Source organism: Tachypleus tridentatus, chromosome 9 (assembly GCF_004210375.1).
Source record: "Tachypleus tridentatus isolate NWPU-2018 chromosome 9, ASM421037v1, whole genome shotgun sequence".
NCBI lineage: Eukaryota > Metazoa > Arthropoda > Merostomata > Xiphosura > Limulidae > Tachypleus > Tachypleus tridentatus.
In genome coordinates, this window is record NC_134833.1 from 147,805,723 (window position 1) to 147,809,945 (window position 4,223).

At 44.5% G+C, this 4,223-nt stretch overlaps 1 long non-coding RNA gene across 1 annotated transcript; it reads right to left on the minus strand.

Moving 5' to 3' along the window:
* Nucleotides 1-1,799: 1,799 nt before the first annotated feature.
* LOC143226623 (uncharacterized) lies at nucleotides 1,800-2,358 on the minus strand. Its single transcript, XR_013014686.1, has 2 exons — nucleotides 2,279-2,358; nucleotides 1,800-2,219 (listed from the first exon to the last, which is right to left on the minus strand). It is a non-coding gene; the product is annotated as an uncharacterized LOC143226623 (long non-coding RNA).
* Nucleotides 2,359-4,223: the final 1,865 nt, after the last annotated feature.

Consider the following 4,223-nt stretch of genomic DNA (forward strand, 5'->3'; position numbering starts at 1 on the left):
AAGACGATGAAGAATAGGGACGAAGGTCAAGCAGTGAGTAATTTAATGCAAAATGGATATATAATAAATAAATTCTTAGAAAAAAGGTTTGAATAGAGATGTGGAACTCAAATACTTATGAAAGTGTTGAAAAAGAGAGATATGGATGTCAAACAGTTAAAATAAAGGTGAAAAATAAGATTTGCATGACAGATTTTTATAGAATATGAAGAATAGATATATGAATTTCAAATAGCAAGACGAAGAAGAATAGAGATGTGTGTAGGAATTGGTGGGAAATACAACAAAGAATAGATATGTGGGTGTTAGATACACTGAATGGTAAAAATCGAGATTTGAGTTTGAAATTGTTAGGAAGAGGATGAAAAATAGAGACCTGTATATCATGTGGTTGGCAAGATAATGCAAAATAAAGATCTGAGGAATAAATGCTCAGAAAAATGTATGAATAAAGATGATTTGGATCTCAAACAATTAGCAAAGCAATGAAGAATAGAGATATGGATGACAAACAGTTAAAACATAGATGAAAAATAAAGAATTGGATGGAAGATTTTTACAAAATATGAAGGATAGATATATAAATTTCAAATAGCAAGACGTAGAAGAATAGAGATATGGGTGGAAGTGGTCAGTAATACATTGAAGAATAGAAATTCGGGTGATAGATATATAGAATGGCAAGAATAGAGAGTTGAGTATCAAATGGTTAGGAAGAGGATGAAATAGAAAGACTTGCATGTCAAGTGGTGGGAAGGGAATGCAAAATGCAGATCTGAGGAATAAGTGCTTTGAAAAAAATGTAAGAATAGAGATTATGATGTTAAGTGCACAGCAAGACGAAGAAGAATAGAGTTGTGGGTGGGAATTTATGGGTAATACAACAAAGAATAGATAATTGGGTGTTAGATATATAGAATGACAAGAATTGAGATTTCACTGTCAAATAATTAGGAAAAGGATGAAAAATATAGACCTTGATATCATGCAGTCAGTAAGATAATACAAACTGGAGATCTGAGGAATAAATAGAGAAAAAAGGGAAGAACAGATTTCTACATACAATACTTATGAGGACGAAAAAGAATAGTATTATGGATGTGAAACAATTAAAAGTTATGTGAAAAATAAAAACCGGATGCCAGATTATAATAAAACTGTGAAGGACAGGTTGATGAATTTCAAATAGTAAAACGACGAAGAATAGATGCGAAGTGGTGAATGTTGGATATACAGAATGGCAAGAATAGATATTTGAATGTTCACGAATGAAGACTGATATCAACGTTCGGTTCGATAATTCAAAACGGAATGAGGAATAAATGCTGAGAAAAAAAAAATGTAAGAATAGAGATTATGATACCAGATACATAGCAAGACGAAGAAGAATAAAGACATGGGTGTCTAACAGTTAAAAAATATGATTTGGATGCGATGTTTTTGTAAAATTATGACATGTACAATTCAAAGAGCAAGACAAAGAAAAATAGACATTAGGTTGTGAATTAGATAACACAAAAATGGATATCTGAGGAATATAATGCTTAGAAAAACTCTGTAATAATTGTATCAGAGTGTGTGAAGGAAAGTATTCCGGTTTTAAAGCGAAGTTTGTAATAGGTTGTTTGAGAAGGAATAGAAATACAGACCGATACACAATTGGTTACGTATGTACATTTCGGGTATCAACACTGGATTACAGTAACTGTAGATGCATCTTTTCTTTATTACAATGAAGACTTTACGTGGTGCTGTTGAATGAAGTTTCATTAACCAAGGAAAAACTTCCGAAACACCAGTTCTTAAACAACTTTAAAGAATTGTACAATTTTAATTTATACAGATAATACAAATGTTACAAATGAGCGAATGACACCACAATATTTCACTAAAAAGAGTTCATAGTTCTAGTTAATGACCTTCCGTTGGAGAGACCGTGCTATCGCCTTCGCCAGCCTCCCGACGCCGACGTTCTACACCTCCCGTTGGAGAGACCGTGCTAGCGCCTTCGCCAGCCTCCCGACGCCGACGTTCTACACCTTCCGTTGGAGAGACCGTGCTAGCGCCTTCGCCAGCCTCCCGACGCCGACGTTCTACACCTCCCGTTGGAGAGACCGTGCTAGCGCCTTCCCCAGCCTCCCGACGCCGACGTTCTACACCTCCCGTTGGAGAGACCGTGCTAGCGCCTTCGCCAGCCTCCCGACGCCGACGTTCTACACCTTCCGTTGAGAGACCGTGCTAGCGCCTTCGCCAGCCTCCCGACGCCGACGTTCTACACCTCCCGTTGGAGAGACCGTGCTAGCGCCTTCGCCAGCCTCCCGACGCCGACGTTTTACACCTTCCGTTGAGAGACCGTGCTAGCGCCTTCGCCAGCCTCCCGACGCCGACGTTCTACACCTTCCGTTGAGAGACCGTGCTAGCGCCTTCGCCAGCCTCCCGACGCCGACGTTCTACACCTTCCGTTGAGAGACCGTGCTAGCGCCTTCGCCAGCCTCCCGACGCCGACGTTCTACACCTTCCGTTGGAGACCGTGCTAGCGCCTTCGCCAGCCTCCCGACGCCGACGTTCTACACCTTCCGTTGGAGAGACCGTGCTAGCGCCTTCGCCAGCCTCCCGACGCCGACACCTTCCGTTGGAGAGACCGTGCTAGCGCCTTCGCCAGCCTCCCGACGCCGACGTTCTACACCTTCCGTTGAGAGACCGTGCTAGCGCCTTCGCCAGCCTCCCGACGCCGACACCTTCCGTTGAGAGACCGTGCTAGCGCCTTCGCCAGCCTCCCGACGCCGACGTTCTACACCTTCCGTTGAGAGACCGTGCTAGCGCCTTCGCCAGCCTCCCGACGCCGACGTTCTACACCTTCCGTTGAGAGACCGTGCTAGCGCCTTCGCCAGCCTCCCGACGCCGACGTTCTACACCTTCCGTTGGAGACCGTGCTAGCGCCTTCGCCAGCCTCCCGACGCCGACGTTCTACACCATCCGTTGAGAGACCGTGCTAGCGCCTTCGCCAGCCTCCCGACGCCGACGTTCTACACCTTCCGTTGAGAGACCGTGCTAGCGCCTTCGCCAGCCTCCCGACGCCGACGTTCTACACCTTCCGTTGGAGACCGTGCTAGCGCCTTCGCCAGCCTCCCGACGCCGACGTTCTACACCTTCCGTTGAGAGACCGTGCTAGCGCCTTCGCCAGCCTCCCGACGCCGACGTTCTACACCTTCCGTTGGAGAGACCGTGCTAGCGCCTTCGCCAGCCTCCCGACGCCGACGTTCTACACCTTCCGTTGGAGAGACCGTGCTAGCGCCTTCGCCAGCCTCCCGACGCCGACGTTCTACACCTTCCGTTGGAGAGACCGCGCCTTCGCCAGCCTCCCGACGCCGACGTTCTACACCTTCCGTTGGAGAGACCGTGCTAGCGCCTTCGCCAGCCTCCCGACGCCGACGTTCTACACCTTCCGTTGGAGAGACCGTGCTAGCGCCTTCGCCAGCCTCCCGACGACGACGTTCTACACCTTCCGTTGGAAAGACCGTGGTAGCGCCTTCGCCAGCATCGCGACGCTGACGTTCTAAATCACCAATCATTTGGTTATCGTCGGTAACGAATACCGTGGATGTAGATCGTTCTGTAGGATAAAAATGCAGTGACGTGAAGTTAAAATATAAAAACAAAATTGCTAATAAAATATTATACTCCATCGTTTCGACAATCTAAAATACGTATAAAATAACTAAAACTATAAACATTTTTTTCTTCTCATGTGCTGTTATTTATACAACTCGTCTTTGATGAATTTTGACAGCTCTGAAATTGCGCATGCTCATAAATATGCCGTAGATAGAACAGACCGTATGCATTGTATGATAAAGGGAGGTAAAGATGATTGCTGGCCTCTTTCCCTATACATAGGTTCCTTACTATGTGCATATTGGGAATATTCTCTAAACAGTAGTATAATTATAGTTGATTTCGCTATGTACGGATGGCACGGACACTAGTTTTAAAGTAATACAAAACTCATCTAGATTTTCTGATCCAAATGTCATGAAAAAGGTACATATAGTGTCTTACCTACCGTAATCGCTCTTTTATAAGAAAGATACACTTTCTATTAACTCATAGAGCGAAATCCTATACATGAGCTTTGACCGTTATGTTTATTATAATACTATGTTAAAGTCTGGAATCTATAAAATACATTTTACAACCAACTAACCCTCGTATATTATCTTACA